Raw genomic sequence first — 27,886 nt, 5'->3', positions numbered from 1 at the left:
CAGAACAGAAGCAATGCTCCACTCTTGGGACAACCTCTAGGTGTACACATAGCCCCCCTTAGGTTTGATACACCAAGTCCTAGTAAAGGACCAGCATGACCACACAGATGACTCTCATATCTCCTTTTTGGCCCCAGAGACCCTGGTTCCTGGATCTTATAGAGATGTTGGAAGAGCCCCTTGTGATCCTCCCAGAGAGGAGAGATCTACTCAAACAGCCACATTTCCATTACTTTCACTGGAACCTTTGCGTGCTGAAGCTAGCTGCCTGGAGACTGTCCAGCAAGCACTGCGTAGTACAGACTCTCTAAGGCAGTGGCTTGACAGCTATCTTTCTGCCTAAGGAGATCGACCAGGAGACTGTATCAGGCTAGATGGGCAATGTACCATAGCTGGTGTTGGAGGGAAGGGCACAGCATTTTTTGCCCTACCATTGCTAAGGTGGCAGATTTCCTCCTGTTCTTCAGGAAATCCAAGGAGTTGTCTTACTTGACAGTTGCTGGGTACAGGTCCATGCTTAGCAGCACTTTTAGGTTCCACCCTCCAGAACTGTCGAACAACAGATTTTGCACGATCTTCTAAGGTCTTTCAGGATTGAATGTCCGGTTATTCCACTTTGGGCCCCTTCATGGGATTTAGCGGCGGTCCTTAGTTTGTTAAGCTCTTCGACTTTTGAGCTGTTAGAGGATTTATTGTTAAGGGATCTGACCAAGAAGGTATTGTTCTTGGTCTCACTTGCCACAGCAAAAAGAGTAGGAGAGATTCAGGTGGTGGCTAGGGTAGTATCATTCTCAGGTAAGGATATTTATTTTTCCTACTTACTGGAGTTTGTTGCCAAGTCTGAATCAGAAAGTAATCCCCTGCTGAGAGCCTTTAAGGTATCCACTCTAGAGGATTTTGTTGGAGGTGATGCCTTGGAAATGCACCTGTGTCCAGTTTGAGCTCTAAAGGTCTATTTGTCCTGCACAGGTAAGCTCTTGCCACATCCACAGACCTTATTAGTTTCTCCGAAAACGCTTCTGAAGCAGTTTCGAAGAACGCTATTAGCTTCTTTTTGCGGGAGGTTATTTCCCAGGCTACCCTTAACCTATCTTCTGGTTTGGGCAATGATGAGTCACACCCGAGAGCACTTAGTATTAGGGGCATGGCTACCTCTTTGGCGTTTCTGAGGAATTTCTGTGTCAACTATCTTGGAAGCGGCAACCTGAAGTCTTTGTCGATCTGTACGTCTTTCTATCTGAAAGATGTTCAATTATCATCGGTAAAGGGTTACTCGCTAGGCCCATTTGTGGTGGCCAATGCGGTGGTGCAGTAAATTTCTAACATTGAAGGTTAGGTGTTTAGGTGTTGGGGTTTTATTTTAGATCTTTATAGTTTTCTCTTAGTAGGGTTTTTTCTCTTAGTAGGGTTTTCCCCGAGTGTTTTTTGTTGCTACATGATAGGTAGGCAGATCACATGGCTGGACAAGTGCGTTGACTCCTTGCGTGCACTCTGCACCTGCAGTAATCAGCGGAGAAACCCGAAGGACCTGCTCGTGCAGCTCCTCCATACATGAGAGGCTAGACAGCCACATGGGATTCTTCAATTTTGTACATGAACTTCCCTGACAGATATATACTTAGCTATAGTCTCCGACGTTCCCGACAGAATTTCAAATCTCGCGGCACACGCGACAGGTAGGTCAGGTGGTCTACCTTACCGCCGCTGGGTGGCAGATGTACGAACCACTCCCGTTTGCTTGTCAGATTTTTCTCTGTCGCTCGGGAACGATAACAAGACTGTTGTCGGGAAAAAATTCCTCTCAATAGTTTTTTCGATTCTCGCTTGCCTGGAGTTAATTTGGACTTCTTTTGGTGACGTATTCGCTTTGTTTGGCTTGGCATACGCTGATTGTGGAACGGTTTGATTTTGATTTGGATTTTCTTTAACGATGTCTGACCTAGATTCAGTAGTTAAAACTTCGGTTTTGTTTAGGGTTTGCGTGAATGAAGGATGTAAGGTGAGGTTGCCGAAAGCTTCGGTAGACCCTCACACGGTTTGCATGAAATGCAGGGGGAATGAATGTTCTTTTGCTAACCCTTGTAGTGAATGTAAGGGATTGAATGGAAGAAGAATATAAGGCTCTCTCTTCTTATGTTAGGAAGTTGGAACGTGATAGAGTGCGTAAGGCTTCCTCTAGAAGTTCTAGTAGATCTAGAATGAGTGAGTTGGATGTGGATCCTAATACTAACATAGAATTAGAACCTTCTTCCCAAGTTGCAGCCCCTGCTCCCCGCACCGAAGCCGAAGATTCGCCTTCGGAGGCGGCAGCCTCTGAGAGCCAACGATTCTTTCTATGGATCAGAAGATTCGTCAGTTGGAAGGTAAGGAGAGTGTTAGTGATCAGTGCAGTGTCCCCAGTGTTGTGGAGGGTGCGTCTGACCAGCTCCTTAGTGCCTCTAGGCCTAGACCTCTTCCAGACTCCCAGTTCCAGTGGAGTAGGAAAGTCGAAAGCCGCAAGAGGGCTAGGGAGAAACCCCCACCGGTCAGGCGTCCCCTCGGCAGATCCTGAAGTACGCTCCCAGGCTGCCTCGGATCGCTACAAGAAGGAGCTCCTACGCCAATGCTTCTCCTCTCTTCGTCTTCTCCCTCTCCGAAGAGAGGTTGGAACTCCCCGGATGCGTCGCGCCCGTTGAAGAGGGCTTGGAAGGCTCCCTGCAGTCCTTTGGCTTCTAGTCCGGAGGTTTTCCCGGAAGAATCGTCGGTGGAGGCGAAGAAACCCAAGAAATCCTGTGATCGTTCTTCTTCTCGTGCTCCTCGCTCTGGCGCCTGTTTCCGAGGAAGAACAACAAGATTCTCCTACGAGAGTAACTCGCGGGACTTCAAGCTCAGATCACGGCGCTAGCAGACTCTCTAGCAGTTAGATCACGTAGGAAGAAGGACGTTTCTCTTCCAATCAAGAAATCTAGGAGCCGCTCTTCAGAGGATCGTCTCTCTTTTTTAGGCGTTCTCCTTCATATGGGGAGGTTTCGTATGAAGGTAGGGGCTCACGTGAGCGCCCTCGCTCTCCTGGCTCTCTTTCGACTTCAAGGCGCAAACCATCGGTAGGACGCTCTATGGAGGAAGAAGTTTTTTTCTCCAGATTGGATTCCCGCTTCCGGTAAGCGCACTGCACCTGCTCACCACGCTATTTCTTCAACTCCCTTGCGGGTAGACTTCTCCTCAGCAGCCTTCAAGATCCTAGAAGGCGGCCTTATACAAGTAGGCATTCTTCTTCCAGATTGTTCTAACTTCCTCCTCAAGTGTCGGATTGTGACTTCTCTCCTGACAGGCGTCAAGAGTCTGGTAGGAGTCGTGTGCATGATAGACGGCCTGCTGTTAGCCGCTCCCCGCAAGGTAGGCGCCAAGAGCCTACTGCAACATCGATCTCCTAGTAGGCGCTCCCGTCCCCCCCCCCTCCTTTTCTTTTTAAGGCGTCATACTCCTGATTATTCTCCTCAGGGCAGACAACAAGAGTCTTTCAAGCGCCCTTCTCCGTGTAGGCGCTCTCCCGCTTCTAGGCGCACTACTCCTGACCGTTTGTCTCTTGGTAGGCACCAGGAATCTCGGAAGCGCCCTTCTCCAGGTAGGCGCTCGTTAGCTGAAGCGCCCTTCTCCTGAATGTTACCCTCTTGTTAGACGTCAAGAGTCTCGCAAGCAGCCTTCTCCTAGTAGGCGCATTTCGCCTTCCAGTCGAACTTCCGTTGATTGTACGCATCTGGACAGGTATGGAGAGCCGCGCAAGCGCTCTGCTCCCGATAGGCGCTCTTCTCCTGGCAGCCGCCTCGCCTCAGATAGGCGCAAAAGAGTCTAGTAGGCGCTTGCCTTCCTCGTAAGCGCCCTGTGGATGTTTCCGAGGATTCTCGGAGTAGGAGCCCTACCTCTCCTTCGGCTGAGATTCCATCTACCTTGAAGAGGGAGTCTCATCGTAGACAACCCAGATCTTCTCATCGTTCTCCAGTGGATGTGAACTCCTCTAAGAGAGGGCGTTCTCCAACCTCTCGCTCAACTCCTACTAGGATACCTTCGTCACCTAAAGGATCTTCCGCACTCGCCTCGACAAGACGTCCTAGAAGGTTCAGATGAGGAACCGAACACTTCTGCTGCTGTGTCTTCTTACAAGAAGCTTACAGAGCTACTTTTACAAGTTTTTGGGGATTCCCTTACTCCTACGGCTCCTCCTTCTTCTCACTCACTTTTTTCAACGCGAAGACAGCGAAGAGTTCTTCTTGTGTGGAGGTGAAGCCAACCTCTTTCAATGAAGAAGGCACTGAGGAGTTTTGTTCCTGGATGGCTTCCAAAGAAGAAGTGGGGAAAACGATGTTCGCTTTTCCTCCTTCGAAGTTATCAGGACGCGCTGGTTTCTGGTACGAAACAGGAGAGTCCTTAGGATTGGGTCTACCGTCTTCGGCTGATTCGGATTTTTCGGCGCTGGTAGATTCGACAAGGAGAACTGCCCTTAACTCTGCTAAGACGACTTGGGCAATGAATGAATTGGATCACATGCTAAAAGGCATGTTTAGAGTGCTAGAAGTATTTAACTTCCTTGATTGGTCGTTGGGGGTCCTAGCCAAGAAAATTGAAGTGCCAGAGTCATTTTCGCCAGAAGATCTCATGTGTGTTTTGTCTTGTATGGACAAGTCGGTAAGAGACGGAAGCGAGCGAAATCGCCTCCCTGTTTATGGGGCCGGCATCGTGAAGAAGAGGTCTGTTTATTGTTCCTTCTTAACGAAGTCTGTCTCCCCATGCCCATAGGTCTTCTTTGCTGTTTGCTCCTCTGTCTGCTCAGTTGTTCCTAAACATCGAGTGCAGGACATTCGAGATCACTTTCGGCTAAAAGCACCCAGGAACCCTTTTGGCACAGTCGGCAAGAAACCTCACCCTTCCTTCCCTACCAAGGCTAAGAAGGAAAAGGCAAGTGTTCGAGAACCCTTTCGAGGGGCGGTCTTCATCAGCAACCTCTACGTTTAGAGGTCGTAGACCTTCAAGAAGGGTAAAGACTTTCGCCAAGTCTGTTAAAGCCCCAAATAACTTGCAAGTCCTTCAAACAACGGTGGGCGCCAGACTCCTAGAGTTTGCAGAAGTCTGGGCCCAAAAAGGGGCGGATCCTTGGACTCCTTTCTATTTTGAGGAGAGGTTACCTCATCCCTTTCGTCGAAAGACCTCCCTTGACGACCATCCCAGGGAACTGACGGCAGGTACAGAGACCCCATCATGATCAAGCTCTCCATCTAGCAGTAGATCAGAATGCTGGAGAAGGGGGCTATCGAACTAGTGACAGACCATCTTTCATCGGGCTTCTACAACTGCCTTTTCCTAGTTTCCGAAGTCCTCCAGGGGGATGGAGACCGGTGTTGGACGTAGCGCCCTGAACTTCTTCGTAGAAAAGAAGAAGTTCACGATGGAAACGCCTTCATCCAGTGCTGGCAGCACTTCGTCCAGGGGACTGGATGGTTTCCCTTGGATTTACAGGACGCTTACTTCCACGTACCGATCCATCCTTCCTCGAGGAAGTTTCTCAGATTCATGATGGGGGGGAAAATTTTTTCAGTTCAGGGCTCTGTGTTTCAGCCTCTCGACGGCCCCCTCAAGTGTTCACGGGGATTTTGAGGAATGTGGCTCAATGGCTTCATTTGAAAGTGTGAGGATATCCATGTACCTCGACGATTGGCTAATAAGGGCCAATTCAGAAGATCGTTGTTTGAAGGACTTACAAGTAACTCTAGAATTGACGAAGGCGTTGGGACTTCTCGTCAATTTCAAAAAGTCGTCACTAATTCCCGAGCAAGATTGTGTGTATCTCGGGATACAGATGAACTCTGAGTTTTCGGGCTTTTCCCTCTCAGAAAGGATTAGCCCTAGATTCGAGAGAGTAACAACCTTCTTAGGGAAAGAAGTATGCACAGTGAGGGAGTGGATGAGTCTGCCTGGGGGACGCTCTCCTCGCTGGAGCAATTCGTTTCCCTAGGAGGTTGCACCTGGAGACCGCTCCCATTCTTTCTCATCGGAATTGGAGTCGTCGTTCTCAGGATTTGACGTTCTCCCTGTCGTTATCTCAGGAACGTCAGAAGCATCTCTTATGGTGGACAGAATCCCAACCTCTTCAATCCCAGACCCCCAACCTGGTGTTGTTCTCCGACGCGTCGGACACGGGGTGGGGGGCAACTCTGGGAACCAGCGAAGTGTCAGGTACCTGGGTGGGGACCAGGTAGCCTGGCACATCAACAGAAAGGAGTTGATGGCTGTGTGTTGGACTCTGAAGGCTTTCGAGCCCAAAAGTCAGAAGACCGGTAGTGCAGGTCAACGCGGACAACACTACAGCTCTGGCATATATCAGGAAACAGGGGGGGACGCATTCCTTCTCCCGTACGAGACAGCAAGAGACCTTCTTCTGTGGGCAGAAGAAGAGGAATCAAGCTTCTCACCAGGTTTCGTGCAGGGAGAAAGGAATGTAAGAGCAGATACTCCTCAGCAGGAAAGATCAGGTCCTTCCCACAGAGTGGACCCTCATCTGTATGTATGCCAGAGCCTGTGGAAGTTATGGGGCAGGCCACACATAGACCTCTTTGCCACGTCAAAGAACAAGAGGCTGGATCCTTACTGCTCTCCGATATCGGATCCAGAGGCATTAGCAATAGATGCTCTTCTTCTAGACTGGAGCGGACTCGACGTCTACGCGTTTCCCCCCTTCAAGATCCTGGGGCTAACCATCAAGAAGTTCGTAGAGTCCCGATTCCGAGAATGACCTTAAATCGCTCCCTTTTGCCCGGCCCAAGAATGGTTTTCACAGAGGTACTGGAATGGTTGGTGGACCTTCCAAGTCGCTCCCGCTAAGGAGCGATCTAACTCAAGACAACCCCGGGACTTCGACAGGTACGGCACATAAATCTACCTCGCTCGGTCCAGTCCTGACTGGCTTTCAGTTACTGTCCAAACGTTTGGTCAGAGCGAAAGGCTTTTCAGCAACAGCTGCTAAAGCAATCGCAAGAGCGAGGGAGACCTTCCACCTTGCGTGTATACCAGTCAAAGTGGGATGTCTTCAAGATGTTGGTGCAAGAGGAAGAACATTTCCTCTTCCAGTACCTCTGTGACCCAAATTGCGGATTTCCTTATTTTCCTCAAAGAAGAATGTCATCTGGTTGTGTCAACTATTAAGGGATACCGCAGTATGTTGGCGGCGGTATTTCGGCATAGAGGCTTAAATATATCCGATGATAAGGACCTGCATGATCTTATTAGATCATTTGAAACCATTAAGCGTCCTCATGTAGTACCGTACTGGAATCTAGACGTAGTTCTACAATTCCTTGGATCGTCTAGATTCGAACCTCCTGGCTTAGCCTCTTTCAAGGATCTGACAAGAAGGCTATCTTCCTTTTGGCCCTAGCTACAGCTAAGAGAGTGAGTGAGCTCCAAGCTATTGAGGGCAATGTAGGGTTTAAGGAAGATTCTATGGTGTGTTCGTTTCTTCCAAGTTTCCTTGCAAAGAATGAAAACCCATCACGCCCTTGGCCCAGGAGCTTTGAAGTTCGTAGTTTATCTTTTCTAGTAGGGGAAGAGCCTGAAAGAACTCTTTGCCCTATGAGAATTATGAAGTATTTCCTTAAGAGGAAGGAACACTTAAGGCTAATCAAGATGTACTTTGGTGCTCCGTAAAGGACCCCACTCGGCCCATGTCGAAGAATGCTCTTTCCTTTTTCTGAGAAGCCTTATTACAGAGGCACATGTTGCCTGTAAGGAAGAACATTTTAGACTACTGAAAAGTGAAAGCTCACGAGGTGAGAAGCCATCGCAAACTTCGCTTGCATTCATAAAAAATATGTCTGTGCGGAACTTGATGGAGGCGACTTTTTGGAGATGCCAATCGGTTTTCGCAAAAACCACTACCTACGTGATGTAAAAAATCACATATGATAAATGCTTCGCCTTGGGTCCTTCGTATCGGCAGATTCGGTGCTGGGGCAGGGAGCTGAAACTTATCCTGTGTCAATTTTTTATATGTTACCCTATATTTTATATTGGTGTTTTTTGGTTGTCTGAAAGAGGTTGCAGGAGGCATCTCTTTTTGTCGTATTATTAACCCTTTGTATTTTGGTTAGGTGGTCTGGTGGGTTTTGGCTCCTTGCAGAGGTAGTGGTAAGGATCTGTTAGGTAAGCGGACAAGGTCCCTCTAACAGGATCCGACTTGGATTCTACTACCACAATAGGGGATCACATATCCAGTGGTAGATCCGAGAGTCTTTCAGCATCAGGTCTACGTCCTAGCTGTAGCTCTCCAGGCAATGCAGACTCAGAGACAGTATCTATGAAGTCTTCATCCTGAAAAGGTGAGACCAAGGTTTTTATATCCTACAACATTAGTTGTTTCCCCGTATTAACCTGTATTATTTAGCTGTCTCTTACCCTCCACCAAGGGTGCCAATCAGCTAAGTATATATCTGGTCAGGGAAGTTCATGTACAAAAATGATATTGTTAAACTACATAAAGTTTTGTACATACTTACCTGGCAGATATATACGATTAATGGCCCACCCAGCCTCCCCTCAGGAGACGGTGGAAGAGAAAATCTGACAAGCAAACGGGAGTGGTTCGTACATCCGCTACCCAGCGGCGGGTAAGGTAGACCACCTGACCTACCTGTCGCGTGTGCCGCGAGATTTGAAAATTCTGTCGGGAACAATCGGAGACTATAGCTAAGTATATATCTGCCAGGTAAGTATGTACAAAACTTTATTGTAGTTTAACAATATCATTTCCCCTCCATACATGCCAGGTATTGAATATCACATAGAGGGTCAGCTTGACAGAGACTAGACCTGACTTATGAAACTGACGTGAGGTACTCTTTCCACTTGCAATATCATCTAACGAATTGAGCAAATAGTGAGTTTACATTATATATCGTGGGTGGAAGTGAGTTACCTATGTATGTTGAGTGGAGAGGTCGCGCTGAATTAGATTGAGCCCAACTCCAATTAAATGTTAATTGGGCTCAATTCAGATTTTCAGAGAGAGTATTGCATATGAAGTTTGTTCATGACACCTTACCTGTCAGATATATATATATAGCTGTATTCTCCGAAGCCCGACAGAATTTCAAAAACTCCCGGCACACGCAGTGGTCGGTCAGGTGGTTTAGTACCCATTCCCGCCGCTGGGAGGCGGGTGGTCAGGAAACTATTCCCATCTTCTATTCAGATTTTCTTCTGTCGGCCGGTAAATGTAAACACATGTTTTTCATTACCTCCGTCTAGGATTTTTGGAACTTCATTGCTGCTTAAGTATCTTGGTTGTTTTCTTTTTGGTTTATTAACTTGGATTTGCGGCTAGGCATACGCTATCATAAATTGGTTTAATTTTGAATTTCTTGACATAAGAAGTCTGATTCTAGTTAGACTAGTTTCAGACTTTGTTGTCTGCAAGGGGTTAGGTGAGAATAACGAAACTTTCGATATATTCTCACTTAATATGCACGACGTGTCATCAATGTAATTAGTGTAATAATTGACTGATTCCGAAAGAAGATGTAACGATTCGTTCGTATGTACGCAAATTAGAGCGTAATAGAATCAGGAAGTTTTCCTCCAAGATCAGTAAACAGAGTAAACTTTATTTTGCCTAACCTTGTGGTATGGCCTACGGGACCTAGAGGAAGTGTCTGTGAGAAGGTAATGCCCTTTCTGTTATGGTGGATTACATCAGTAATTGGAATCTAAGGTCGTGCTCGCTCTCCAATCAGTGTTGTGAGTGTAGTGATGTTGATTTAGTGCCCCTAGTGTTGGAGGGGGCGTCAGATCGGCCTTATAATGCCTCTAGGTCTAGACCTCTGTCGGACTCCCAGGACCACAGGGAGAGGGCATGTCGAAAGCCGAAGGAGGGTTACGAGGAACCCCCACCGATCTGGCGTCCCTTCGGCAAGACCTGAAGACGCTTCTCAGGCTGCCAAAGATCGTGCACGTGCACGAATCCTGAAGGATTGTTTCTTCTGTCCTCCGAGGCGTCCTCCCCGTATAGGGTTGGAGCTCTCGGAAGGACTCGCGCCTTTAAATAGAAGCTTATTGAGGAGGACGCTTCACGTCCTCTCTCTATTGTCATGCGATTGTAATCGCCGCCTTAACAATTTGACGACTTTCCAACACATGGGAGAAAGAAGAAGGAAAATAGGAAGAACGCTGTTAAGGCGCCCAGATCGCCTTATCATTCTTACTGTGAAAAGGAAGAAGGCGTACCCTCGTCTTCTCACAGGTTCAGCCCTTCTCGGTTGGCCTCGGTTTCGCCAAAAGAAGGGCAAAACACATTTACTGAAGGAAGGATTTGAGGAGGTCTGTCTGTCAAGTCAGGCAGTCTTCTTCTCCTTCCTTGCTCGTCGCTTCGCACCCAAGAACACAAAGGCGTCCTTTTGAGTGCGTTTCTGAAGTGTCGATGAGCGTGACAGAGACGCAAGATGTCGCACAACGCGGCCCCCGTTCTTTGTCAGGAGTTGCGAACGTCCATAATACTCTCCGGACGACGATCACCGTACATCGGCTTATGACTAGCACGCTTCATGAGCGGCGCTCCCCTTGAAGACAGGACGCTTTTTGAGGACGCTTTTCGGGACGCCTCCGTATTTGATAAGCAACAGTCATGTCGAAGTTTTTTACCAAGACGTTCGGGAGAAACCTTGGTTTCTTAATAAGAATCTTATCGACGTTTGGGTAGACGGCGGATAGGAAATATCTACTTCCTTCCGTCCAAACCCTAGAGATGAACAGGAATTCTGTCTCTTCCGCGATTTAGGAGGAAAATTACGAAGATTTAAAGAGTTCCTGGATTAACTTCCTTCCTTAAGGAGATTTTATACTCTTTTCTATCGTTCTATTAACGAAAAGAAACGAAGAGTAGTAACAGTTTTTTTTTCCTTTCTCTATCTGCCTCGGCAGGGAAAGAAGAAGGTATAGAGTATCTGCTGTATGATAATACGATACGGTCAAATCATAAGCACATACCGTAGTTACTTCTTTGCTGTGCAACTCTGTTACCAGTATCCTTACAGGACTTTCCTAGGAAGGACTACGCTTAAAGGGATTGTTATGACAATACCTAATTAGCTTCTAGATTTATCGAAGTCTTGTTTCGCTTAAATATACATTAATAAGAACTTCCCGAAGTTCGATAATAATTTTATAAGATTCCTTTATTGAATGGAGTAGCTGGCAACTCTGGAAGAGTAAGACCAGACAGCTAACGGAGGCTGCTATGAGGTGCTATCGCTTAGACCAAACGCAGTAACCATCTATTGCTCAGTCATGAGAGGCGGTCCTGCGGGATGGAATGACTAGCCGTATCTCTCCCCTACAATCGCGGTCTTAGCCTCGGATTGAGGGGATAGTTAAGCAAACATAAATAAAATATTGTCTGCCTTTTGCTAAGAAACTTTCAATAAGAAAGATATTACAGCCTTTCAATGCTGATTACCGTAGGTAACATTATTAAAGGATTCTAACGCAGCAGAACACTATATATTATATAATGCTCTCATGCTTACGAAAGCATGGCTTTATTAGAGTGCATGCTTAGTGAGAAGAGGAATGTAGTAGAGAATTCCACTTTAAAGTCTACGGTATGGTCAAGTCTTATGGCCTTTCATGCAATCAGGGCGCTCGACAAGATCCTCTCTGAGATGCCGTTCAGAACCCTTGGTGTTCTAGGCACCATACGCTCGTAAGACTCTCGCGAGGACGTCTCTTGAAGATGCCTCAACGTCCTACGCATTGAGACGTGAGGAAGCTTTTGCCGATGCTCGACGTCCTACAACGAAGAGACGCTCATCAGGACGCTCTGGAAAGACGCTCGACGTCATAAACATTTGATAAGCTTTTTGGAAGAAGACGCTCGATGTCTTACACATCTGGACGCTCCCCAGGACGCTAGCGAGACGCTTTTGAAGACGTTCGGCATCTTACACGTCATGTCGCTCAGCAGAGCACTTACCAGGACGTTCTTCAGAACGTTAGGCGTCCTACGCATCAAGACATTTGCCAGGATTCCTGCAAGAACGGTCTTCAAGAGGGCGTCTTCGAAGAAGAGGAAGGAGTTTGGTCTCGTCAAGATGTCTACTTGGCTTTCTTCTACGAAGGGAGCGTTCAATATAATCCATGACTTGATGATTCCAGCCAAAAAACTGTAAGCAGATTTCGGTGTCATAAAAACGCCTCCTCGTCTGCTTCGGGACTGCGCTGCCGAAGGGGGGGGAACATTAAGGTCCTAACCTGTCGTAAGCCCAGTCTCTGATTAGGAATCCTGCCCCGTTCCTCGATTTCTGCGGGAATCCGGGAAAACTATATGCTCGAATTCCTGGATTACTTTCTGTCATGTAAATGGGTTGTTAGTTCTCATTGACAAAGATCTCTTCATAACATTTTATCGCCTTAAGCGGATAAGCTCTCATTACAAAATTCGAGAGAGCTCTCATTCATTAGTCAGAGGCTCCATCCAGGAAAAAGACTTGTAGACTACGTCCATGAAGTCTTATGTCCAATATCATAAGAAGCTTGAACTGTCCCTTTTCGATCCTCGGTTCTCACTTGATCTCCATTCGAATAATGTTAATTCGTTTCTCTCTTGGCAAAGAAGAACGAAGACAGTTCGTTTTCCAGTTCTCTCTCTCTTCCTCGTCGAGGAAAGAATGTAGTAGAGAATTATATGTTCAAGTGACTACAATACTTACGTATTTTGATCTTTGCGTCATATTACTAATGTAGGGTTCAAGTCATATAAGCATATCATGGTTACCTCTACAGATGGCAAACCGAAAAGGGATTTTGACGAAGGAAAAATCTATTTCTGGGTGATTGGCTCGTGTCGCCCTATGAAAGTAATCCTTAATATCATCTTTCTAGGTAAAAAAAATATCCTAAAGTTACCAGAGAAAAAACAAAAATTAAGAAAAAGGTCAGTAAGACTGACTCGCTCACTCTTAAAAAGAAGTGTCGGTATGAAATAGGGGCGAGTGTGGAACACTACCACGAGACAAACACCAATTAGAACTTCCTATCAGAATCCCCTAAGAGAGAGTGATACCAACGGGCGATGCAGCCTCTACTACTACTACTAGAGGACGCCACGCAGCAGCGCCCCTAGCGGTCATCCTTAATAAACATAAAATTACATCTTGTCCTGCAAGGGGGGGAAAGCAAACCATAAAAAGGGGATGGGTTTCATAGGGCGACACGAGCCAATCACCCAGAAATAGATTTTTCCTTCGTCAAAATCCCTTTTCTGGGCTCAGCTCGTGTCGGCCTATGAAAGAGTACCAGAGAAACAGACAAGATGGAAAAGGAAAAATGAAAAACATGTTAAAATGATGGATATAATATAAGTAAATCAAATACAGCATACAAAATAAGTACTTAACTAACTATGGTAAACAATAACAGATGTTAGTAACTAAAGTACTTAAATGGTAGTAACAATGACATAATATGCATGTAAAATAAAGAAATAGTTGAATTTACTTAATTAGAATATATAGGTACAATTATATACATAGATGTGTCCTACCCTAGCATAAAAATAAGGGTAGGTACACTCAAATCCATCATTAATACAATAAAACAAGTAATTCAAATATATACAAACACATTGTGACTGAAGTTATCACAAGATAAATGGAAATTTATAAAACATATTGTGGCCTAACCTAGCATGAAAAATAAGGTTAGGACCACTGGAGTACATATCAGTACCAATGTGGTTGTCCCTAGCAAAAAAAAATAAGGGGACAAACCACTATAACACACAACGGCTAAGGCTATAATGATGAGTAGCCTGGTGATAGGTTGAGGCATGTTGGTTGAAGTAGTAGAAAGGAGACCTGGATCAATACTACAACTACTAAGCAGTATCAGGGGAAACTATGTTTCCCGCTGCTACTAGCTGAAACTTTAAAGATTCCAAGGACTTTAAATAATGCCGTTTAAAGACTGTCGGGGTGGATTTCCATCCAGTATACTTCCTAAGATCCTCAAAGTTCTATATGTTGGAAATAGTTAATAGAGGTGGCTACTCCCCTGATATCATGTGCTTTGGGAATGACTCAGGGTTGGCTTGTTTAATGAAGTAAAGGATTTGTTGCCTAATACCTTTAACTGACAACGTACCACCTTTTTCTCTCATGAGAGAGCACCTGAGATCTAGAAGAGTACGAGATAGAAAGGCTCTAAGGGTTGATACTGGGCAGAGAGAAGGATCCTGTGGAAGTGGGATAACCTTCCAAGGAGCCCACCTTGCAAGAGGATCTTCATTTTTGGCTAAAAAGCTACGATCCGGAGCAAGTAGAACTTCTCCTGATGGGAGGAATTCCAACATGACCCGCATCTCTGGATAGAGCCGACAGTTCTGAAATTCTTGCTCCTGAGGCTAGGCTTAATAAGAATAGAGTCTTCCTCAGGAGCATTATGAATGTACAAGATGAGTTGTCAGTATCTGAAGCTAGTTTGAGAACATCATTCAAGAACCATGAAACTGTAGTAGGCCTCTGAGAAGGTCTAAGTCTAGCACAGGCTTTGGGAGGGATAGATGTGAAATAAGATTCAGTTAAATCTATCTGAAACCTACTTGAAAGATTTTCTTCAAAGCCGACTTGTGAGTGGTAATCGTGCTAGCTGCTAAACCTTTTTCAAATAAAGATCTGAAAAAGGATATAGCCAAATTAACTGTCATGGGTTGTAGTGTTCGATTCTCTCAAGAAAGATGCTAATTTCTTAACAGCTGAGTCATATTGTCTGATGGTTGACTCTCTCTTATCTGATTCCAGGAAGAGAATATTCTGTGGATCAATGTAGCATCTTTATTAGCCGCAAACTTCATGAAGTCCATAAAGTTAGGGTCTGGAGAGTTCCTGAGGAAGCGAACACAGTCCTCATTTGTACTGATTGTGATAGTTTGGGATTGGGGATCCGTTGAGGTCGGAGACCCAATTCCAAGAGAAGTGGATACCAGTTGCTCTTGGGCCAGTCCGGTGCAATCAGAGCTACTATCCCTTTGAAAGACCTTAGTTTGTCTAGGACTTTCAGGAGAAGATTCACTGGAGGAAAAACATAAATTCTCCTCCATTGAATTCCAATCCAACGACAGGGCTGTCCGTGGCATAAGCCAGATGGTCCCAGGTTGGGGCCACATAGCAAGGGAGCTTGTGGTTCGCTTGTGAGGCGAAGAGGTCCACTTGGAGACCTGGGACTCCGCTCCGGGCCCTTTACCCACTGGAATGACCCGACGTCCAGAGACCACTCTGATTCCAGAGGGACTGACCGGGACAGGGCGTCCGCTATCACATTTCTTACTCCTGCCAGGTGAGTGGCAGACAGATGCCATCTGTGTTTTGTTTGCTAATGCAAAGATGGCTATCATGACATGGTTCACATGCTTGGATTTGGACCCTCCTCTGTTGATGCAATGAACTACTACTGCACTGTCCAAAACTAGCCTTAGATGAGACTTTTTCGGGGAAGAAGTCTTTCTTTAGAGTAAGAAATACTGCCATTGCTTCCAACACGTTTATGTGGAGCTGGGCGAAATTGAACTGACCAAGTCCCCTGAACCTGTTTGAACTGAGAGTATCCCCCCCAACCGGACAGGGATGCGTCCGTGTGAATGGTTAACATTGGGAGGGGATATTGAAGGGTACTTTCTTGGCTAGGTTCTGTACTCTTGACCAAGGCCGTAGTTGGTTGCGGAGGATCTGTGGGATCACTGACAACTTGTCTCGATATTTGGAGTTTGCTTTTGACCGCCAAATTCGATTTATATCTTTTAACCTTACTTTGAGAAGGATATCTGTTACTGAAGCAAACTGAAGAGACCCTAGGATTCTCTCCTGGTTTCTTCTTGACGTTTGTTTTGCACTTGAGAAAATGCCTGACAGATTTTGCTATTTCCTTCCGTTTGGCTACTGGAATTGATAGATTGTGGAGGACAATCCCACTGGATTCCCAACCACTGAAAACGAGATTCCGGAACAAGTCCTGGATTTCGTTTTGTTTATCTGGAACCCCAGATGTTCCAGAAAGTGAACTACCTTTTGGTAGCTTTGAGACATTCCTCGACTGTTGGTGCCCAGATTAACCAATCGTCGAGGTATGCTGCTACCATGATTCCCTGAGCTCTCAATTGTTGTACAACCACTTCTGCTATCTTTGTGAATACCCTGGGGGCTACATTCAGACCGAAGGGCATCACTTTGAATGAGAATGTCTGATTTCCTAGCCTGAATCCTAGGAATGGGCGGAAGTGCCTGGCTATAGGGATATGATAGTATGCGTCTGTAAGATCGATGGAGCATGTGACGGCTCCACGCGGCAGTAAGGTCTTACTTGCGAGAGGGTAAGCATCTGAACTTGTCGCAGCGAATGAAAGAGTTTAGCTTTTGACAAGTCTAAGATTACCCTTCTTTTTGTTGAGCCTTTCTTTGGAACGCTGAATAAGCGACCTTGAAATTTTAGATGCTTGACTCTCGCAATAGCTCCTTTCTGAAGGAGTTCTTCCGCGTAATCTATCAATTCCTTTGACGGTACCTGATGGAATGATTTGATTGGAGGAGGATCTTGGATCCAGCTCCAGCCTAATCCTCTGGACACTATGCTCTGTGCCCAACTGCTGAACCCCCACCTGTGGCGGAAGAGGAACAGCCTCCCTCCTACCTGGAGAGCCTCATTGCTGATGGGCGGGTGGCCACCACGCCTCCTCTCTGAACTGTTTACTCCTTGCGCCCCTTCCTGCGCCACGGTGACGAAAGTAACCTCTCGCCCTACCCCTCGATTGAGAGTAGCCTTGAACCTCATAAGCAGGGTTAAGGCGGGCGAGATGGCGTAGGAGGTCGAAGGCTGGGATTGCTGGGGCACCAGGAGGAAAGGCTGAGTTTGTTTAGTTGTAGCAGGTTGTCCTTGTTGGGTGACTGGGACCGCCTGCACAAACTGCTGCTGAGGCTGGAGTTTTTGTATGGCTGGAACCTCCCTACCAGCCTTCTTTGGTTTCTTGCCAGCAGTAGGAACGGATTCCTGTTTCCTCTTAGAGGAAATGCCCCACCTAGCTCTAAGGCTCTGGTTGAGTCTAGCAGCTTCGTGATGAAACTTCGTTCACTGCTGACTCTGGGAAGAGATCCGCTCCCCACATGCTGGCAGTCAAGAGTCTATTAGGCTCGTGCCTGATAGTACACTCTTGAAGAACATGCTTCCGACAGTTCTTCCTGGCTTGGAAGAAGTCAAAAGCGTCTAGCAGAACCGTGTGAAATTGTGATTTCGCTAAGATCTTAAATAGCGGTTCGTTCGCATAAGACAGCGCAGCCATTTCCGTGACTATGATAGAGTTAAGGGACCTGCCAAACCTAGTCCGCTCATCGAACTCTGCCTGGATTAGGGAGTCCGGCAGCCTAGGCAACTTCTCACCGAAACTGGTCCATAGCGCAGTCCGGCTTGAGTTTACCCTGCGTGAAAGTAGCAGGCAGGTTTTCCCATAACTCTCCGAAGGCGGGAAAGAGTGGAGAAGTGGACTCCGACTCTCTCAACTGCGGAAGGGGCTCATCCTTGAGGACTGCCTGAAGAGCTTCTCCACCAATTTTCGTGGCGAACGGAAGAGAGACCTCCTCTTCCGTGGCGAAAATAGTGAAGGGGCTCTTATAGGCCTGGAGTTTAGTATTCGTACACTCCCAGTCCTCAAGGCAGTGAACCCATTCCCGTTGGGCGTGGTCTCTACTTGTAGAGGACAGACTCCTTCGAGATCTTGTCCTCCCTTGTAAGAGCCGTTGGTGTCAGCCTAGCATACCCGATGAAAGGCTGTGACAGACCCGGAGGATAGAACTCGAAGTCCTCAATCCTTCGAGTGCCAAACTCCGGGATCGAAATCATCCCGTCCTTAAAGGGAGCGTAGGCCGCTACTCTCCATGGATTCTCCATAGAGAAAGCTGGCAGAGAGTCGTAAGACGGGAGTTGGAGGATCCCCGTGCTAGAAGCAGGGGATACTGGGGGAGGAGCCTGGGATAGCCCAGTCATATCCCGATCCTCAGTCTCCCTTACTCTATTCGAGAGTTCCTGGACGGCCTCTGTCCAGTTTGAGACAGAGTGCTCGACAATTGTGCGCAACATCTGCTCAAAGCGGGTTCCCCAAGCTGAGATTTGAGAACAAACCATCACTCCTACCTGCTCCATCATTCCTGGTGAGACAGGAGAAGGAACGCAGGAGCTGGGTGCTTGCTACCCCTGCCGGCATAGCCGGAGAGGGGGCAACGGAGGCGGGAGAAGGCAACGACCTCGGGGGTAGCGCGAGCTTTCTCCTTCGAAGCCTTGCCTCTAGAGCTCTTCGATTGGGAAGAGCTTGGCTTAGCCCTCACCGCGTCGGCGTAAGAAGTCGATGACTTCCTAGCCGAAGAAGACGAAGACGACTTTCTAGAAGTCGACTTAGACAGAGTCTTCGGTTCTCTCTTTCCCTCTCCTTAGGAGGTACAGAGAGAGCGGGAGTAGTCGGCTAGGGATCTCAGATCCCGGAAAGCCTTGGAAAGATGCGGAAGAAGAAGGGACAGGAGAAGATCCAGGAGCGCCCAAGGAAAAGACCTTGGGCGCCCGACAAACCTACCTCAACCAACAAACCCTCACTCACTACCGCCATCGGCTCGAGGTTCAGGTCCAGGCCGGCGACGTCCGGGACTGGCTCCTGGGCGGCTACGAGCCCCAACGACTGCTGGAGATCTTGCTGGATGGCGGCTATTACGGGGGCGGCGGACAAGGGATCGACGTAGCCCGTCGACTTGCCCGCAGGGAAGATCTGGATGGCCAGCTTTTTATCCAGTATGTAGGGCTGGCCCTTGGCGGCGTTCTTTCCAAAGCCGCCTACCCACGCTTTCAGAGTGGCGATGGGCGACTTCCCTCACCCCGCTAGCCTGAAAGAAAGGCTGAATTAGCTACCAATTGCGGACAGGGTTAACAAACTTACGAACTAAAAGTGTTAGTAAATTGAAAAATAGTTTTATAATGGTCTTACCCCATCAACCAGCTGACCGACCAGGTCGTAGCAAATGGTGCAGGCCTCGGGATGCCAAACGATGGACTCGTTGAACAGGGTGGCACACGGGGCGGCGTGAGACCTGCACTCATCGTGTCCGCAGGGGTCATGCAGCGTCGCATTGCAGCGAGGACCTGACAGTTGGTAGCCTGTAAGTGGAAACGTACATGAGTACAGAGTAACACTTACAGTCTAACATATGCTCCGCTGGTGCCGGAGCGATAAAGTTAGATGAAACCAGAGCCCTGCTAAAATACGTGTGGTAACCATGTTGGAAGAAAGGCTATCTCCGCCAGTGGCGGAGGCACAAGAATCAACCAACTAGGGAGTGGTGGTAAGGAAACCACACGTAAAATGGCGGGGATGGTTGATAACATAACAATAATACACAATTCATTGTAAAACATCTTAAATTAGGGTATATATCCTTAACATAGTACAGTAACAACACAAAATCAAAACCAACTTCTCTCCACCCGTCTACTAGAAGAGTGCGTAGGTAAAGGGTAAGCTCCCTTCCGGTAGCGGGGTGAGAGATATAAGGATATAGTAGGCAAGCAAACGACCATCCATAGTACCCTCCCATACCCGCTCGTGGAGCCAAAAACCTATAACCAAAGGGCCCCGGCTGCGACGGAGGCTCTCCTTTCGTATCGTAAGGGAGGTGGCTGAGTAATGGGTATGGGGGGGAAGGAGTCCCGGTGAAACACGGCGGGAGCGAGGAAAGGGGGTGGGGGAAGGGATGGCCTACTCCTCCCCAACCTCACCAACTACCCAGTATGGAGACCCGGTACCTCATGTGGTCGCCCTAAACCCCCTGCTGGTGGAACCTCCCGGCACCTCCGGAATGAGAGAGAAGGCTATGAGGTGTTATGACAACCCAGGGGTCAGGGCAGCTCCCTCCCTACATCAGAGAGGGAGGGAAGGGGCAGGGTGAGGTGCTATGGAACACGTGACCACTAGTGGCCTAGGCGCGATCACCACAACCGTGGTAGGGCCACGTGAACCAAGCTGTACCAATACATGGAACAAGCACCTAGGCTAGCCTAACACCCTAAAATAATAATAATAATAAATACATCGAAAGGTGGAAGAGACACTTTTGAGGAAAAGAGAAAGAAGCCCAGGAGGAGGCAACTATTCCAAGAAACAGTAGCCTACTCGGAGCCAGCGATAGCCGATGTAAGAGCAAGAGCCGGGATGCTGGGCCAGAATAAAATAATGATAGCCCTAAATACAAGCTAAGAGAGAATGGTAAGAGGGCTAAACTAGCTAAAACTCGATGTAAAACAATGAACGTGAAAAATAGCCATAAGTATAGAAGTCCCAGTATGAGGACCCGGGAATTCTTACGAGGCAGCATGGCCGCCACGAGGACAACCGGGGAACCGTATATGACTATAAAAAGGAAAATACTGGTACCGGAAGATAAAACTATGATAAAAAAATATTACTTATGAGTTACTTAACTTAGCCGTGGCAATTGCTGACGTTCCATCTTAGAAAACGAGATAAATCCAGAATATTAAAAGCACAAGGGAAAACAGCGTCAAGATGCTGGCGCTAAAATTAAGGATGTCCGCTAGGGCGCTGCTGCCGTGGCGTCCTCTAGTAGTAGTAGTAGAGGCTGCATCGCCCGTTGGTATCAGCTCTCTCTTAGGGGGATTCTGATAGGAAGTTCTAATTGTTGTTTGCTCGTGGTAGTGTTCCACACTCGCCCTATTTCATACCGACACTTCTTTTAAGAGTGAGCGAGTCAGTCTTACTGACCTTTTTTCTTAATTTTGTTTTTTCTCTGGTAATTTTAGGATATTTTACCTAGAAAGATGATATTAAGGATTACTTTCATAGGCGACACGAGCTGAGCCCAGAAAGACGGTTATTGTAAGTGTATTTAATCGGTCCTTCCTCCAAACTTCCAGGAGTTTCCGCTGTAAGGACAACGCTAAAAGGTATTGTTACACACAACACTAACTCAGCGTCTGCATCTAGCGAATTATGTTTCGCTTAAATATGCCTGCTTGAGAATTTCCTTATCGATAATAGTAACAAACCTATTCCTTCGTAGAAGAGACTAGCTGGTAACTCAGGCAGAATAGTGCGAGACGAGAGGTTGCTGTCATTGTGGATGACGCAGTATATTTAATCGGTACTCCAGGCAACTTTCCAGGAGTTTTCGATTTAACATTTGGTTAATTAAGCGTAATGTTACGACAACACAAATCAGCTTCTGTATTTAGCGAATTCTGTTTCGCTTAAATATGCCAACTTGAGAGTTTCTGTTCAAATAATGTAAAATCTATTCCTTGGAGATGAATAGAATAGCTGGCAACTCGGCATAAGAACTGCGAGAAGGTGAACATAAGCTGCTGCCTGCTGCCTGTAACTGTCACAGTGTCACCAACTCAGTATCAGGTAGCTCGCTGTCATGCTCGGTCGTTTACGTCTCTCTCTCCCGCGGGATTGATTGACGAACCGTATCTCTACCCTACAATCATGACTTTCACCTCGGGTTGATGGGGATTTCTAGTAATCATGAATAAACACGACTTCCTATTGCTAAGAAATTTTCAACAGAGATATCTCTTAGACCTGTTCAGCGCTGCTTACCGCACTATAACAGACTTCTGTACGAGTCTACCGCGGCATAGCACTATAATAATGCTCTCTGCTTATGCCAAGCGCAGCCTTATTAGGGAAGGAAGCATGCTAGTGACGGGAATGGATGAGTCCTGCTGGGCGGACCATTTCCTCGCTGGAGAAGCTTGTTTCCCTGAATAGACTGCAATTCAGACCTCTACACTTGTTCCAGGAGAACTGAAATAACATCAAAGATCTAGAAATAATTCTAAACATCTCTCAATGGGTTGACGATCACCTCAGGTGATACCGAGAGGGTGCCAGGCTTCCGGACAGAGGTACAGAGGTCCTGGCACATAATCTAAGAGAATTGGAAGCAATTTGGTTGGCTCTCCAGTTCCTCGAAGAGTGAGTTTTTGGTCGAATTGGTCCAAATCATCTCAGATAATTTCGCAGCTCTCTCATATCCCAAGAAGAGAGAGATGGTTATCGACATAAGGCACGGAACGTAACGATCCTCAAGAGGTTCGTTACACTATTGCACGTCCGTGCGGATCTTCTCGATCGACGGCAGCAACTACTGACGTCTGAGTAATCCTCGCTTAGAAGTATGTCGAGAGTTGTGGAGACTTTGGAGACGTCCTTTCGTAGATTTCTTCGCAATATTGAAGACGAAGAAGCTTCCTCTACGTTGCTCCCTTATTCTCGATCCGAGAGCGGTAGCAATAGACGCCATCATATAGTATGGAATGGGGATAGTTGGTTAGTCTCTTTTCCCCTATTCAAAAGCTTAGGAAATATGATAGTAATCGCTGGCGTCAGAGGGAGCGAGAAAGCACGCTGATCGCCCCATGTTGGCCGTTCGAGAGGCTGGATTCCAAGAGGTCACGTCCTTCAAGAGAGGCACTTTCCAAACGGGACCCTTCCGAGAGAATCGGTCTACTCTAACAGCCTCACTTCGAGGAGGTACCTAAAAACCTCGCCGCTCTGAGTCTGGATGCGTTCAGACTGTCGAGAAGCAGAGGATCTTCAAGATTAATTACAAGTCTCATTGCCAAAGCAAAGCAGTGCTGCATATTTTGCAGTGTCACCAATCGGAGTGGGCCGATTCTGGAGAGTGGTGCAGGAAGAATGACTGCTCCTCACCTCCACCTCTGTGAATTACTTTACCGTCTCCCCCCTTTCCGTCTGAATTATGAGATAAGCTAGCAGTCCAACGATTGTAGAATACGAAATATGTTGTTGACGGCCTCTAGGCTCAGAGATTCGGATGTCGTCAAACAACAAAGCCCTTCACTTGATCTTTGAGGTCTGCGGAAAATCTTGAAATGGTCTAGATCGAAACTTCCGGCATGGAACTTAGACGTAGTCTGAAGTTCTTGATGTCAAAGCATTTCGAACCTCTCCTTTCTGTAAACTTAATACACGTGACCAGAAAGCTAATTTTCTAACCACTCTAGCTACGGCAAAGAGGGTTAGTGAGGTTTTAGCCATCATCAGAGGTTTTGGCTTTAGAGGACATAATTCGGTGTCCTCTAAGCCTTCCGTTCTTGCTAAGAACGAAAACCCGCCGTCTAACCCTTGGCCCAGAGGCCTGGAGATCAAGGGGATGGCACAAATTATTGGGTAAGAGCCACAGAGAGTCCTGTGCCCTGTCGGGGCTCTCAAGTTTTATCTTGATAAAACTAAAGAAAGTCGAGGTCATTCGGACAATCTGCGGTGTTCCGTAAAAAGACCAGACTTGCCCATGTCGAAGAACGCCCTGGCGTTATTTTTAAGGAGTCTAAGAGGCTCATTCGTCATGTTTGAACAAAGATTTGAAACCATTTTAAAGTAAATGCTCACGAGGTGAGGGCGCGGGCCTCGAAGCATTTCAACAGAGTATGGCACTCAGTTACATCCTGAGTACCGCGTTTTAGCGAAGCAACTTCTGTGTTCGCTTTCACACTCCCTGAGAGATGTGAAGACGTCATATGAGATTGCTGCTCGCTAGGGCCATACGTGTCCGCAGACACAATCTTGGGGGCAAGAAGTACCACTCATCCTATCCTGTAGAAAATGGTTAGGAAGAGCTCTTAATTTTATTTGTTGAGTCGCCGCCAATGGCGGACTTCTTAACTCTTAAGCCTTAGTTAAAACACCTTAACTTTGGCTAGGTTGCGTCAGGTGGTGATATTTATTTTTACTTCTTAGTCACCTCATGGTCATGGTCAATATGGTCTAGACGCATTGTGGTCACGCCCCCCGTTGTCAGATCATCTAGAACTCACCAGCTATACAGGTCACGTCCTTGCTGGAGAGACTAGTAAAGCAAAAGCAGACTTGGGTTGACAGTAATCACGAAGTCAGCTATGCTAACAGGTAAGGAACCAAGATGTCTATCATCTGCATGTGAAATGTTTCCCAAAATCCTTTTATTCTGTCCCTCCCCACCTCCAATGGTGGGTAATTCATCTATATATATATCTGACAGGTTAAGTGTCATGAACAAAATGATATTGTTATGATACAATAAAGTTTGTTCATACTTACCTGGCAGATATATATAATCAAGTACCCGCCCAACCTCCCCTCGGGGAACAGTGGCCATTAGAAAATCTGAATAGAAGATGGGAATAGTTCCCTGACACCACGCCTCCCACAGGCGGCGGGAATGGGTACTAAACCACCTGACCGACCACTGCGTGTGCCGGGAGTTTTGAAATTCTGTCGGGCTTCTTCGGAGAATACAGCTATATATATATATCTGCCAGGTAATATGAACAAACTTTATTGTATCATAACAATATCATTTTTTCATAATAAAAGGGATTTTGACGAAGGAAAAATCTATTTCTGGGTGATTGGCTCGTGTCGCCCTATGAAAGGATCCTTAATATCATTCTTTCTAGGTAAAATTAACCTAAAATTACCAGAGAAAAACAAAATTAAGAAAATGTCAGTAAAATAACTGACTCGCTCACTCTTAAAAAGAATGTGTCGGTATGATAATAGGGCGAGTGTGGAACACTACCACGAGACAATCCACCAATTAGAACTTCCAATCAGAATCCCCCCAAGAGAGAGCTGATACCAACGGGCGATGCAGCCGCTACTACTACTACTAGAGGACGCCACGGACAGCAGCGCCCCTAGCGGACATCCTTAATCTAAAAAACATCCAAAACATCTTGTCCTGCAAGGGGGGGAACAAACCATAAAGGGGGGGTTCATAGGGCGACACGAGCCAATCACCCAGAAATAGATTTTTCCTTCGTCAAAATCCCTTTTCTGGGCTCAGCTCGTGTCGGCCTATGAAAGAGTACCAGAGAAACAGACAAGATGGGAAAAAAAGGGCCGGAACAATGAAAAAAAACAGTTGTGGAAAAGTGTAGTGGAGTAGATGAAGTTATAAGTAAATCAATTACAGCATACAAACTAAGCACTTAAACTAACTTATACTAAACAGTAAAACAATAGAAAAAACGTTAGTAACTTAAAGTACTTAAATGGTAATTACAGTAAATTACAGTGATGCATGTAATATAAACAAAAAGGGATTTACTTAACATATTTACAAAATATACAAACTCATTGTGTCCTACCCTAGCATAAAAATAAGGGTAGGTACACTGAAGTCCATCATTAATACAAGTATGGCAAAACTATATAACAAAAACCACATTGTGTCCTTACCCTAGCAATTAAAAATAAGGGTAGGTACACTGTGTCCTACCCTAGCATAAAAATAAGGGTTAGGTCAACTGAAGTTGTCACATTATCAGTACAAGTGTGGATGTCCCTAGAGCAAAAAAAGAAAATAAGGGACAATCCACTATATGATTCAACGGCTAAGGCTATGATATTCGAGTAGCCTGGCGATAGGGTGAGGCATGTTGGATGATGTAGGTAGAAAGGAGACCTGGATCTATACTACAACTACTATACAGTATCAGGGGAAACAATGTTTCCCGCTGCTACTGCTGAAAACTTTTAAAGATTCCAAGGACTTTAAAATAATGCCGTTTAAAGACTGTCGGGGATTTCCATCCAGTATACTTTCTAAGATCCTCAAAGTTCATATGTTGAAAATAATTAATTGAGGTGGCTACTCCCCTGATATCATGTGCTTTTGGGAATGACTCAGGGTTGGCTTGTTTAATGAAGTAAAGGATTTGTTGTCTAATACCTTTTACTGACAAAGTACCACCTTTTTCTCTCATGAGAGAGCACCTGAGGATCTTGAAGAAGTACGAGATAGAAAGGCTCTAAGAGTGATAACTGGACAGAGAGAAGGATCCTTGTGGATAAGTGGGATAACCTTCCAAGGAGCCCACCTTGCAAGAGGATCTTCATTTTTGGCTAAAAAGCTACGATCCGGAGCAAGTAGAACTTCTCCTGATGGGAGGAATTCCACATGACCCGCATCACCCTGGATAGAGCCGACAGTTCTGAAATTCTAGCTCCTGAGGCTAGGCTTAATAAGAATAATGTCTTCCTCAGGAGCATTATGAATGTACAAGATGAGTTGTCAGTATCTGAAGCTAGTTTGAGGACATCATTTTAAGAACCATGAAACTGTAGTAGGCCTCTGAGGAAAGGTCTAAGTCTAGCACAGGCTTTGGGGATAGATGTTGAAATAAGATTCAGTCAGATCTATCTGAAAACCTACTTGAAAGATTTTCTTCAATATTGTAATACTTACCTGAACACCTGAATGACTCCCACCCACCTTCCTTTTCAATGAATGATGATATGTACGTAGTTGCAGTTGAATGAGACATTCTGTCAGCCAATTCTGGCAGCTGACAGTGTTTACCTCCAGCGTTTGGTAATGCTGGCAGTTAAATTTTACCCAAATTATGGGTAAGTATGTGGGGAGATAGTTCGGGCTGGTCACAATTCAGGTGTTCATGTAAGTATTACAATATTAGTTTTATTATGAATGGGAAGGCAACCGGACCAGACATGATTCCAGTGGAAGCATGGAAGGATTAGGAGATGAAGGAGTGGATATACTGTACAATCTTATGATAAAGATCCTTGAACAGGAAAAAGATACCAAAATGAGTGGCGCAGGCGTATATTGATCCAAATTTTTAAAGGAAAGGCGATGTCCAAGAGTGTGGTAATTATAGGGGCATTAAATTGATGTCCCACACTTTGAAGTACTAGAAAGGATGATAGATGCTAGACTGAGAGAGAAGTACAAATAGGTAAGAGAGCAGATGGGTTTATGAAGGGCAAGGGAACAACAGATGGTATATTTTTTCTGAGGCAAATAATGGAGAAATTCGGGAAAGGACAAAGGGGACCTACATATGGTATTCATTGACCTTGAAAAGGCTTATGGCGAGTCCCGAGACAAGAGGTATGGAGGAGTCTGAGGGAGAAGATGGTGCCAGAGAAGTATGTGCGATTGATACAAGAGATGTACCGGAACGTATTTATTACCAGAGTAAGGAACAGTGTTGGGGAGACAGAAGGTTTTGAGGTTAAAGTAGGATTACACCAGGGGTCGGCTCTGAGCCCATTTATCTTTAACATAGTGATGGATGTTATAATAGAGGAAGTAAGGGTGACAGTACCATGGAACATATTGTATGCGGATGATATTGTTCTGTGTGCAGAGAGCAGGGAAGATCTGGAAGTGAAATTGGAAAGATGGAGACAAGTACTGGAGGACAGAGGAATGAGAATAAGTAGATCTAAGACGAATATATGTGTACCACCACTGAGGGGGATGATAGAGAAAGTATTCAGCTTGGTGGAGAGCAAATAAGGAGAGTTGATAAGTTTAAGTATTTTGGATCTTTTGTTAACGCTGGAGGAAGTATGGAAGAAGAAGTAAAACATCAGGTACAGGCAGGCTGGAACAACTGGAGAGCGGCCTCTGGAGTTCTTTGTGACAAAAGAGTGCCGCTTAGGTTAAAAGGAAAATTTCATAAGACTGGTGGTAAGAACAGCAATGCTGTATGGTACGGAAACAGCAAGCATGAGAAAAACAGAGCAGAAGAAGATGGATGTGGCAGAAATGAGAATGCTTAGGTGGATGTCTGGGGTGACGTGAGGATAGGATCATAAATGACTACATAAGGGGGTGACTAAGGTGGTGGAAGTATCAAAGAAAGTGCCAGGTATGGGAGGCTGAGATGGGTATGGATACCTTCTGTTTGGAGGATAGGATAGAAGACCACGCTGAGAGACATACTATGGGGGTGGAGGTGCAAGGAAGAAGAAGAAGAGGGAGACCAAGAAAGAGATGGAAGGACTGTG

General features: G+C 46.1%; 1 protein-coding gene across 2 annotated transcripts in view; it reads left to right on the top strand.

Moving 5' to 3' along the window:
* The window catches only part of LOC135210701 (vacuolar protein sorting-associated protein 52 homolog), a 102,630-nt gene that overhangs the window by 20,067 nt on the left and 54,677 nt on the right, over positions 1-27,886 (top strand). The window lies entirely within an intron of this gene.

The sequence above is a fragment of the Macrobrachium nipponense genome, chromosome 4 (genome assembly GCF_015104395.2).
Source record: "Macrobrachium nipponense isolate FS-2020 chromosome 4, ASM1510439v2, whole genome shotgun sequence".
Lineage (NCBI taxonomy): Eukaryota > Metazoa > Arthropoda > Malacostraca > Decapoda > Palaemonidae > Macrobrachium > Macrobrachium nipponense.
The sequence above is the reverse complement of the archived record's forward strand: the minus strand, read 5'-3'. Positions and strand labels throughout refer to the sequence as shown.